Raw genomic sequence first — 13,007 nt, 5'->3', positions numbered from 1 at the left:
AAACTACCTAAGCAATGAGATGAATTGGACATGAACCAAGAGTTTAAACATCTCAAAATTAGCTGGGAAGTGGTAAAGCCATAACCACATCCTGTATTATACTAAATTAAAGGTGCATGCTGCAATTACTGTGATAACCACTAAGCAGTAACAACAATAAATTCTATACTAAGAAACAAAAAAGTGAATTTTTTTTATAATTTGGTTATATAAGAGATGACAAACAAAGAAAATAAAAGAATAAAAACAGAAAGAGTAAAATAATAAACTTAAAACTCATTCAATATCCTGTAGAAAACATAAAGAAATTAAATGTTCAAGATGGGAAAATAAAATAAAGATGTCTAGTGAACTTGAAGAAGACATTCTTTGAACTGTTCAAGGGGACAGAAAATGATGTCCCTTGCCTAGTCCAATTTCTATTATTGTTCAAGTGAGAATAGAAACACTAGTGGACACAGCAATGAAAACCACATATTGCTCTACTTCCAGCCAATGATCCCAAGACAAACTTTAGAATGGCCACAAGCAGTCAAGGGAACTTTAGCAGAAATGTTGGAGTGCCCTTGTTGTAGCACCTCCTCTGAGATAAACCTCCTTCTTGGAGGAAAGCTTGCTAAGACACAGAATGTTCTAAAAAGAGGTAACACATTCCTTCATGCAGGGAAGAGTCTCAAGTTTGGGAGTAAGAAGCTCCAAAGCATTAGGAAATCCCTGAAGCTGAAGCTGACCAATACCTCTCTTCCCTGAGCACACACACACACACACACACACACACACACACACACACACACACACACACACACATAGTAAGAACTGCTGAGACACACTCATGTACCAGTCACTGAGCAACAGATGACATAGATTTCTAGGAGGCTCTCAAACAAGTCCATGTGCTTGAAAGGAGTTGATTAGTCTAACTGCCTGGAAGAAACTCAGACTAGCAGGCTACTTTGAAATAATTCTTTCCAATGATCTTAGCCGCTAAGCCATCACTTCAGCCCCATTGCAAGTTATCTTAAGGAGTGCAAACTTATTTCCATTGTTTTCTGTTGTTTGTTTTATACTACCTGAAACTTCTATATTCCATCATAGAGCGATGTGTTTCTCTTCTTTTGCTTCTTCTCATAATTTCTACTCATTCATTGCAAATCTAAATGGGATCAGTTGGTACATATTAACCTGGGCCCTACCAAGAACTTGGTGGTAATGGGAGAGACATTAGATGTTAATATCACTCGCCACTTAGTCAATCGCTAAGTCAACAAGAATGTTCATTTTCAAATTGGAACAGGTGAGTGACTGCCTGCCCGGTAAACTGTCCCATTTCCCAGATTCTGTTCCAAGGGCTCGTTGTACAGACCATGCCCTCTCAGCACATAGCCTATCCCTCTGCCAGGACCTTACCCAGTTCTGGCAGAGGTCCTTTCATTACATACAGACCACACCAATCAAAACAGGTGAGTGAGCATTCTGCCAGGTGAACAGCCCCACTCCCTAGATTCTGTTCCCAAAGATGCATCCCACAAGCACACGCCCTTCCAGCTCATTACCCACCCCATTGCCAGGCCCTGCCCCTAATCCCAGCAGACTTCAGCTACTCAGACACAGGCCATACCAGTCATAAGAACAATACCAAAACCATTCTATTCAAGACCTGAAAATCGAAATAGAAGCAATAAAGAAAATGAAAACTGAGAGAATTCTGGAAATGGAAAATTGGGGTAGGGGAACAGGAACTACAGACAGAATATAATAGATGGAAGACATGATAGAAGAGATAGATTAATTGGTCAAAGAAAATGCTAAATCTAAAAAACTCCTAACACAAAACATCCATGAAATCTGGGACACTATGAAAAAAACAAACTTAAAAATAATAGGAATAGAAGGAAAAGAAATATATTTTTTCAGCTCAAAAGCCCAGAAAACATATTTAACAAAATCATACAAGAAAATTTATCATAACCAAAAGAAAAGCATGCCTACAAAGGTACAAGAAGCTTACACAACACCAAATAGATTGGATCAGAAAAGAAAGTCCCTTTGCCATGTAATAATCAAACTAAACATACAGGACAAAGAAAGAGTATTAAAGCTGCAAGGGTGAAAGGCCAAGTAACATATAAAGGCAGACCTATATAATTATAGAATTCAACTTCTATAATTGAAGATATATGAATGAAGACTCTAAAAGCCAGAAGGGCATGGACAGATGTCTTGAAGACTCTAAGAGACCATGGATGCCAGTCTAGACTACTAAATGCAGAAAAACTTTCAATCATCATAGATGTGACAAGCAAGATAATTCATGACAAAAATCAAATTTATACAATATCTATCCACAAATCTAGCCCTGCAGAATGTACTAGAGGGAAACACCAACTCAAGGAAGTTTACACTCACAAAAATACAGGCAATAAATAATCTCATACCAGCAAAATCCAAGGAAGGGGAACACACACACACACACACACACACACACACACAAACACTACTACTACTACTACTACTACTACTACTACTACTACCACCACCGACAGCAACAACAACAATAAAACAGAAAAAACTAAACAGAGAAATAATTGAGCTAACAGACATTATGAATCAAATGGACTAATATCTACAGAACATTTCACTCAAACACACACAAAAAAAATTTTTTTCCTTTCAAGCACCTCACAAAACACTCTCCAAAACTTACCACATACTCAGACACAAAATAAGTCTCAACAGATAAAAGGAAATTGAAATATCCTCCTGTATCCTATGAGACCACCATGGATTAAAGCTGGATTTCAACAACAGAAACAACATAAAGACTAAAAACATATGGAAACTGAACAGCTCCCTATTGAACTACTACTGTATCAAGGCAGAAATAAAGAAATTAAAGACTTCCTAGAATTCAATGAAAATGAATGCACAAGATAGCCAAATGCATGGGACACAATGAAAGCAGTGCTTAGAGGAAAGTTCATGACACTAAGTGTCTTTATAAAGAAATTAGGGAGATCTCATACTAGCAACTTAATAGATTAACAGCTCTAGAACAAAAAGAAACAAACACATCCAAGAAGAGTAGACAGCATGACATAATAAAACTGAGGGCTGAAATCAACAAAGTAGAAACAAAGAGAACAATACAAAGAATCAATGAAATAAAAAGTTAGTTCTTGAGAAAAATCAACAAGATAGACAAACCTTCATCTAAACTAACTAAAAGTCAGAGAAAGAATACCCAAATTAACAAAATCAGAATGAAAAGGGGCACAAAACAACATACTGAGGAAATCCAAAGAATCGTTAGTTCCTACTTCAAAAACCTGTACTCCACAAAACTGGAAACTCTAAAAGAAATGGACCATTTTCTGGATAGATACCACTTATCAAAGTTAAATCAAGATCAGATAAACAATTTAAATAGACATATAATCCTCAATGAAATAGAAGCAGTCATCAAAAGTCTCCCAATCAAAAGAATCTCAGGGCCAGATGATTACAATACAAAAATCTGCCAGACTTTTATTTTGTTTTCAAGACAATGTTTCTCTGTGTAGCTTTTGGAGCCTGTCCTAGAACTTACTCTGTAGACCAAACCAGCCTCGAACTTGCAGAGATCCACCTGCTTCTCTAGGATAATAGGTGTGTGCCACCACCACTTGGCTTCTACAAGACTTTTAAAGAAGACTTAATATCAATACTCCTCTGCTCTGGGATGTCCTTCTGTGTGCTGTGAATGTGTGTTGCTCTCATAGGAAGTGACCACTAAACTTTCCCAAAATAAAGCAGGATGATCCTTCAGGTTCCTGTTTCACAAAAGAAACTGCCAGACACTCTGCAGGACACAGAGGAAAGTAACTGATGAACTTTGCCAATGTAGGTGGGACAGTCCCTCAAATGTCCTGCTTCACTAAATAGTCTGCCAGATACTCTGTGCCTAAAGGCTAAAGATGGATGCCCCAATGTTACAGAAGAACTTTGAGTGACTGTCCAGGCAGCCAGATGTCATTGTCACTTCTAGAGTTTTGGAAGTTGCTTGCAATGTGCTTCCTGTTTACTTAGGTAATATTATATCCTTCTGGGATCTTTGATGGGGTTGAAGACTAGGTAGTTATAGTTTTCCTTAGTTATAATAAAAAGTAATTTAGATATGAAACTTCAGACTCACAAAGATAGGATGGATAATAGAAGATTTTCTTTAATTTTGCCAAATACAAATAGACTAGATATTGTAACTGAATCTTACTTGATAACTGCTTTTGTTGTATATAATTTTACTATGGTCAAGTTGAAACCTTTACACTTCCCAAATTATTCTACCAAATAGAGACAGAATGGAAATAGAAGGAACATTGCCAAATTCCTTTCATGAGGCCACAATCACTCAGATACCCAAACACACAAAGTCAACAGAGAAAGAGAATTAGAAATAGACCAATTTAAATCATGAACATTGATACAACAATAGTCAATAAAATACTCACAAATTGAATCCAAGAACACATTAAAAGGTCATCCATCATGACTAAGTAGGCTTCATTCCAGAAATGCAGGGATAGTTCAACATATAAAAATCTGTCAATGTAACTCACCATATGAAAAACTTAAAGAAAAAAAAGAAACACATGATCATCTCATTAGATGCTGAAAAGGCCCTTGACAAAATAAAAAACTCCTTCAAGATAAAAGTCTTAGAGAGATCAGGATACAAGGGACATACCTAAACATAATAAAGCAATTTATTGCTAGCCTATAGCCAACATCAAATTAAATAGAGAAAATCTCAAAGCAATTAAACTAAAATCAAGAATAAGACAAGGCTGTCCACTCTCTATTCAATATAGTTCTTGAAGTTCTAGTTAGAGCAATAAGACAACTAAAGGAGATAAAGGGAATACAAATTGGAAAGGAAGAAGCCAAAATATTGTTATTTGCAGATAAAATAATAGTATACATAAGTAACCCAAAAAAAGTCTACCAAGTAATTCCTTCAGTTGATAAACACCTTCAGTGAAGTGGCTAGTTATAATATTAACTAAAAAAAAGTATCCCTGCTATATACAAAGAACAAACAGATTGAGAAACAAATCAGGGAAACAACACCCTTCACAATAGCCACAAATAATATAAAGTATCTTGGGATAACTCTCACCAAGAAAGTAAGAAAGTGAAAGACCTATATAATAAAAACTTCAAGTCTTTGAAGGAAATTGAAGAAAATGTCAGAAGATGGAAAGATCTTCCATACTCATGGATCAGTAGGATTAGCATAGTAAAAATGGCCATCCTACCAAAAGCAATTTACAAATCCAATGCAATCTCCATCAAATTCCAGCCCAATTCTTTACAAACCTTGAAATAACAATTGCTGTGGGATGTTCTGTATGGCAAATGTGTTGCTCTGATTGGTCAATAAATAAAACACTGATTGGCCATTGGCTAGGCAGGAAGTATAGGCAGGACAAGGAGGAGAATAAAGCTGGGAAGTGGAAGGCTGAGTCAGAGAGACACTGCCAGCCGCCACAATGACAAACAGCATGTGAAGATGCCGGTAAGCCACGAGCCAAGTGGCAAGGTATAGATTAATGGAAATGGATTAATTTAAGCTGTAAGAACAGTTAGCAAGAAGCCTGCCACGGCCATACAGTTTGTAACCAATATAAGTCTCTGTGTTTACTTGGTCAGGTCTGATCGGCTGTGGGACTGGCAGGTGAGAGAGATTTGCCCTGACTGTGGGCCAGGCAGGAAAACTTTAGCTACAAACAATACTCACCTTCATATGGAAAAACAAAAAGCCCAAGATAGCTAAAATACTCCTATACAATTAAAGAACTTTTGGAAGTATTACCATCCCCGATTTCAAGCTGTAATAATAAAAAGACACTTGGTATTGGCATAAAAACAAACATGTTGATTCATTGAATCGAAATGAAGACACAGATGTAAATCCACGCACCTATGGACTGTAATTGATTTTTAAGTGGAGCATGAGACCCTTAATCTCAGGGTCATGGGTTCGAGCCCCACATTGGGTACAATATGTAACAGATTTTTCTTTGAACCACCAGCTCACAAAAAACTTAATTATAAAAGATCAGCCTTAGCTTAGGCTTGTTTCTTAGGCTTAGCTTAGGCTCTTTTAACTTAAATTAACCCATTTGTATTAATCTACATGCTGCCATTTGGCTCATTGCTTTTCCTTATCTTCCTTCATGCCCTGTTTCCTCTCCATATCCTCTGGCATCATCCCACACCAGATTCATCTCCTCTTCTTTTCTCTCTTCCCAGAAGTCCTGTCTACCCTCTTCCTGCATAGCTATTGGCCAAACAGTTCTTTATTAAACCAATCAAAAGGCATCTTGGCAAAGACATACCTTCACAGTATACAAAAGGGTCATTTCACAACAATGGACACTTAGTTTTTCAAAAAGAAGGCAGAAATATAAAATGGGAAAAAGAAGTCTTCTTCAACAAATGGTACTGGTCTAACTGAATGTCTACATGAAGAAGAATGTAAATAAATCCATATCTATCACCCTATACAAAATGCAAGTCCAAGTGGATCAAAACCTCAACATAAAATTAGATCCACTGAACCTGAAAGTAGAGAAAGTGGGAAATAGACTTGAATGCATTGGCACAGAAGAGAATTTCCTAATCAGAACACCAATAACACAGGCATTAAGATTGAAAACTAATAAATTGGACCTCATGAAACTGAAAAATCCTCTGTAAGGATAATGGCACTGCCAATAGGACCAAAAGGCAGCCCACAGAATGAAAGAAGATCTTCACCAACCCCAAATCTGACACAGATACCAGGAGTAAGTTGAAGGCAAACAACATACTCATTTATTTAATAGCAGAGAAGGCCTTATATATCCTCCTCCCAGCACCCAAGCTGTGTCCCAATCTGGTAGCATTGTGTGGTCATCCCTCATTGACTGGGCATGATCAGGAACTCTGACAGTACCTGTTGCTAGGCCCTCAGGCAGACTTCAGGTTGGCTCAGAAGGAAGTAAATTATATGCTAGCCAATTTCCTAGACCCTATGGGCCTGTCCCATCACACTATATAAAAACTCAAGAAACTAGATATCAAGAAACTCAATAATCCAATTAAAAAATGGGGTACAAACATATAATAGCCACCCTACTAGGTGTGATTATGTATGCAAACCTGTAAGACATTATCTTATTTAGTGATTGATGGGAGAGGGTCCAGGCCATTGTGGGTGTTGCCTTCCCTGGACTGGTAGTCCTGGGTTCTATAAGAAAGCAGGTTGAGCAACCCATGTGAAACAAGCCAGTACACAATATTCCACCATGGCCTTTGCATCAGTGCCTGCCTTCAGGTTCCTGCCCTGTGTGAATTCCTGTCTTGACTTCCTTCATGATAAACAGTGATGTGGAAGCATAAGCCAAGCAAACTTTTTACTACTTCCTCCTGGCTATATATATATATATATATATATATATATATATATATATATATGTGTGTGTGTGTGTGTGTATGTGTGTGTGTGTGTGTGTGTGTGTGATACAGGCCTAAACAAAGAATTATCAACAGTGGAAACTCAAATGGCTGAGAAACATTTTAAAAAAATGTTCAATATCATTAGCCATCAGGCAAATACAAATCAAAATGACTCTGAGATTCTATCATATACCTGTCAGAACGACTCAGACAAAAAAACACAAGTGAAAGCTTATGCTGGAGAGGATGTGGAACAAGGGGAACACTCCATTGCTGGTGGGAGTGCAAACTTGTACAACCACTTTAGAAATCAATATGGTGGTTTCTCAGAAAATTGGGAATAGGTCTACCTCAAGACCCATCTATAACACTTCTGGATATTTACTCAAAGGATGCTACATCCTATCACAAGGACACTTGCTCAACTATGTTCATAGCAGTTTTATTTGTAATAGCCAGAACCTGGAAACAATCAAGATGTCTTTCAACTGAAGAATCGATAAAGAAAATGTGGCACATTTTCACATTGGAGTATTATTCATCTGTTAAAAGCAATAACATCATAAAATTTGCAGGCAATTATATGGAACATGAAAAAAAAAAATCATTCTGAGTGAGGTAATCCAAACCCCGAAAGACAAACATCGTATGTATTCACTTATAAGTGGATATTAGCTGTAAAGTAAAAGATAATCATGCTGAAGTCCACAAACTTAGAGAGGTAAGTAACAAGGAAGGCTTAAGGAGGAACAAAGGATCTCCCTGGGAAGAGAAAAAAAGAATAGATTTCACAGCTGGCCTAGGGGGTGGGTGGGGTTGGGAACAGGAGAGATTAACTGGGAGAGGAGGGAGAAAATACTGAGAAAAACAACTTTCCAGTTGAGGGGAGGGCATTTTTGGGGAAAGGTGAAAACTTAGGCAAATGGAAACTCCATAGAATCTATGAGAGTAACCCTAACAAAGACTCCTAGTAATACTATGGTTGAATATTTTGGTGTTCTTGTGGGATTCCTAACAGTGGGAGCAGGATGGTAATTTGCTGACCCTTTACCTACTTATGGGACTCTTTTCCTCCTACTGGACTGCCTCCTCTAGCCTGGATGTGATGGTATGTGCCTCTCTTATTGTACCATATTATGCCAAGTTTGGTTGGTGTCCCTAGGAGGTCTGCCCTTTTCTAAGGAAAGTTGGAGGGGGTGTGGATCTGGCGGAGAGGAGAGATGGGGAAAAAGATTGGGGGAAGGGGAGGGAGGGGAAACTGTAGTTGGGACATAATATATGAGAGAAAAAGAGAAATTTAAAAAGAGAAAAGAAAAGTCTGGTATCCTTAACCATCACAGAAATGCAAAAAAAAAAAAAAAATGTTAATTTTCCCCGCTTGAGACTCTTACCAGAAAACCTTGCAAGACAGTTCACTTTGGAGGGTGAGTAGATCCTCAAAGGCAGTTCCATACTTTGATTTGGAAAAGAAACACACTGTTATATTATTATGAACTGTATAGGAAGAAATTGGATATATTTGCCTTTGAAGCATGAACATTGTGGTATCTTGGTGGGAACTTTCTGATTTAATTGGTTTTAGATTCTAGAAGGAGAGCTATTTATATATGCTATATTTGTACTGAAAAAATGTTATAATAAATAGTATAACTGAAAAAAATGAATGTAATGACCTTGTGCTAAAGGTATGTGCAACGAGTATTATATTTGGTAGGAAGATCATTACAGAAACCAGCTGCTAGAAATACATTGTAAGGTGGTTAGATGAATCATTCAGGGCATTAAGATACTATTCCAGGGGTTTCCTCCAACATATCAGACAATGTATGTCATGACTGTTTCCAAATGATTTATATGAGAAAAGGAAGAAACTGTCAGAATTTTACTTCATAGAAAAGGTTTTATGTGAAGCTAGGGTGTCGGTCAGTGGTAGATTGCTTGCTTAGAATAGACAAGGTCCTGAAAAGATTTAATACTTAATATGTGAAGTATTCATCACACTGGTTAAAACACTAAGAGCATCAATAAATCCCTGATGGTAATTCTTTTTTTTTATGCAGTTAGTCTGAAATGTTATATTTGTACAAGTATTTTAAAGAAGTAGCATTCCAGACATTTAGGATCAAGAAAGATGATGGTAGGCCATGTAAACTAAATCATCTCCATCATGTGCAATCTTCTGGCTTGAGATATCCCCCAATTCACATAATTGCTGCTTAAAATAAAAATTGATACATACTTCAAAAAAGGCACACTCCAAAATACAATATAGACAGTTAAAAAAGTTAAAAAATGGGAAAAGATTTATTATGCAAGAACTAATAGAAGTATGATTATGGTAGCTATACTGAAAAGAAAGAAACTGGATAAGAGGTTAAGAACATTGACTGCTCTTTCAGAGGTCCTGAGTTCAATTCCCAGCAACTGCATAGTGGATCACAACCATCTATAATGATATCTGATTCCTTTTTCAGGTGTGCAGGCATACTTGCAGACAGAACACTATATACATAATAAATAAATAAATCTTTAAAAGAAAGAAACTAGAATTGAAATCAAAAGATAATATTTTAGAAAATAAACAATAATTTACGTGGAGAAGAGAACCTAACAGAAAATCAAATCAGATAGAAAAATTAGAGCATTACTTACACACAATTAGTAAACAAATATTTAAACCATGTAAAACAAAAATAACAAAACAAAGGAGAAGCAGAGTAATCAATGATCAAAGTGAGGGCTTTTATGCTATTTTCCAATAATTGTTAAAATAAATAAATGGTAAGACTATATACATGTAAATAAATAAATATCAATAAACTGGCATAGAAAAAATCCTATTCCATAACCATAAAGCACATGAATTCTCCATGTATCTTTTAAAATATATGAAAATGTATATTCCACTAAATCAGAAAGCTATTACTAATGAGTGAGAATGTGTTTTAGTCAGTGTTCAATTGTTATGAAGAGACACTACGACCAAGGCAATTCTTATGAAAAAAGCATTTAATTGTTGGCTTGCTTATAGTTTCAAAGGTGTAGTTCATTATCATCATCATAAGGAGTATGGAGGCATGCAGGCAAGTGCTGGAATAGTAGCTGTGAGCTATATCCTGCCATAGGCAGAGAAAGCAAGACATTGGTCTAGTGTGGGCTTTTGAAGCCTGAAAGCCTGACCCAAGTAACTCACTTTCACCAATAAGATCATACCTCCTAATCCTTTTCAAATAGTGCCACTCTCAATTATGTGCCACAATGATTTTACTATTTATAGCTTTTGGGATTTGTGCATATTTCGTCACACAGACTTTCAATAAAACTATAAAATACCAACTCAAAATGGTTAACTATAATTTCCTACAAATTACATTAATTCAAAAGTTTCACAATCCATATTCTTGGTATTATTTTCATATTAGTTTACATACTGATTTCAGTTGTCTTCAGGGAAATTGAAACTGCTTTCCAATATTTGTGACATTGGTATCAACGAATCTACAATCTGTTGCTTATACTTATAAAAACTAAGATGCAAATTATAAAATCTCAAATGCAAAGCTAATATGGAATGACTAAGCTTCAAATATATGAGCCTATGGGGGCCATTCTCATTTGAACCACCACGTTCCACTCCAGGGTCCCCATAGACTTATAGCCATGATATAATGCAAAAATTCATTCAGTCAAATTCAAAAGTCCCCATAGTTTATCACAGTCTCAACACTATTTAAAAGTCCAAAGTTCAGTCTCTTCTGAGACTCATGGCAATCTCCTGACTGTAACCTTCTGTAAAATCAAAATAAAAAAGCAGATCACATACATCAGACAGAAAGAGAAGGAGGGAGGGAGAGAGAGAGAGGAAGAAGTGATTAATTTAGAATGGGTTTTCTGACCACAGTGAAAAGAAGTCCAAATAAATATCTAAGACATATTGAGAAAATTCAAATTGCTTGAAAAATGATGAATTTCAAAATAACCCAAGAGTGAAAAGGATATCAAATGGAAATTAGAAAGTTAGCATTGTTAAGTTTAAGCTGAATAATAATGAACATGCAGCATGTTAAGACTTGTGATGAACTTGTAGAGCTCTGATTGATTATAATGATATTTATAACTTTAAATGAATATATTAAAAATAATAGCCTGAAATTTATTCATAGAATACTAATCTCAAGAAAATAAATGAAATGTCCAAGAAAATAGGATATCAGAAATAGCAAATGTAAAAATGAAAGAAACAATAAAAATGAACACAATTTTTAAAGAATGATTTTACATGTGTGTGTGTGTGTGTGTGTGTGTGTGTGTGTGTGTGTGTCTATGCCACTATGTACATGAGGAAGCCAGAGAACAATGTTCAGGAATCTGTTCTCTCCTGCCAACATGTGAGTTCTGGGAATGAAACTCAGGTCCTCAGGCTTAGCAGCAAACAACTTCACCATCTGACACATCTCTCTGCCCCAAATTAAACATTTGAATACAGATATTATTCAACTGTGATAGATTTATATCCTGATAATTCCATTGTTAGTTTAAAATAAATAAAAAACACATTTGGTACACCTAACTTCCAACCATCACAGTGTACTGTATATTACATTAAGCACACGGTAAAGACACATTAGGACACAGTTAGGCAAAATTATCTAGCTGAGTGCTTATCTTACAGCAAAATATTTAGCATTTCATGGTTGTTGTTAAGTATTGTACTCTTAAATAGAAATCAGAATGGCTGTATGAATGTTCCTCATTACTATAGCAACTGAGAACACATTGGCCTGAAAGATGTGTGAAGCACTGAATTAAATTAGTTGCTGGATGATGGAGGTATTCAGCAATGGGTACATCCATCAGTGATCGGTAGCTGCATTTGCTGCCCATGCCTAGCTTCTTAAGCACAAATCACTATCCAGGAAACAGATCAAATGGCAAAAATACATGTTGGTACCATCATTAAATGAAAACAACATAAGTCAAGCTACTATAAATTGGAGGAAATTGCTATAGTTAAGCTAAATGACTAAAGGTGGCCTCTAAAATAAAAATAGAAATAGAATAAACTGATCAAAACTTTTTGAATATATGAATGAATATAAAAATCACCAGTTTGGAGAATTAAGAAAAAAGCCATATGGAGATCATACATTTATAAAAGGATAAAATGAATACTTATATAAATAAATCTGAAACTATATAAGACAGTGAAAGGAATATTATAGAAAGCATAATTTGCAAACCATGAAGAACAAATAAAAATGCAAATATTTTTATGGATAAAAAATATTATTTGCAGTCTGGACATGAGTGGGGGTAGTGAAGGTCGAGGGTGGAGGGAAAGAGAGCTTGGGAGAGCGGGAGATCCCTGCTGGATCAACAACAGAGAGGGAGAGCAAGGAATGGGAGACCATGGTAAATGAAGACCACATGAGAATAGGAAGAAGCAAAGTGCTAGAGAGGCCCACAGAGATCCACAGAGATGCCCCCACAGCAGACTGCTGGCAATGGTCGAGATGTAGCCCGAACTG

This window comes from Peromyscus californicus, unplaced genomic scaffold (assembly GCF_007827085.1).
Source record: "Peromyscus californicus insignis strain IS unplaced genomic scaffold, ASM782708v3 Scaffold_6__1_contigs__length_162567912, whole genome shotgun sequence".
Taxonomy (NCBI): Eukaryota; Metazoa; Chordata; class Mammalia; order Rodentia; family Cricetidae; genus Peromyscus; species Peromyscus californicus.
Note: the sequence above shows the minus strand (reverse complement) of the source record.